Source organism: Penaeus monodon, chromosome 30 (genome assembly GCF_015228065.2).
Source record: "Penaeus monodon isolate SGIC_2016 chromosome 30, NSTDA_Pmon_1, whole genome shotgun sequence".
NCBI classification, from domain to species: domain Eukaryota; kingdom Metazoa; phylum Arthropoda; class Malacostraca; order Decapoda; family Penaeidae; genus Penaeus; species Penaeus monodon.
The window spans coordinates 17,163,277-17,163,484 of record NC_051415.1 but is presented as its reverse complement, the minus strand read 5'-3'; the positions used below and the strand labels follow the sequence as shown (position 1 = coordinate 17,163,484).

The window sequence follows — 208 nt, the reverse complement described above, 5'->3', positions numbered from 1 at the left end:
CATGGACCAGTTTTACGAAGAACTGTCAAGGATCCTAAATTCTATTCCACCACAAGACAAAATAATCCTACACAGACTTCAGTGTCAGAGCTGACAATGACCATGAGGTCTGGAGTGGAATAACATGGCCTGGGGAAAGTCAGTGCCAATGGGCTATGCCTTCTGAATCTTTGTGCCACCTATGGCCTACTCATCACCAACACCACAC

The 208-nt window shown here is 46.2% G+C and overlaps 1 protein-coding gene across 3 annotated transcripts in view; it reads left to right on the top strand.

Moving 5' to 3' along the window:
• LOC119592566 overlaps window positions 1-208 on the top strand; it is a gene marked incomplete at its 3' end in the record, with an annotated part of 11,187 nt that overhangs the window by 6,776 nt on the left and 4,203 nt on the right.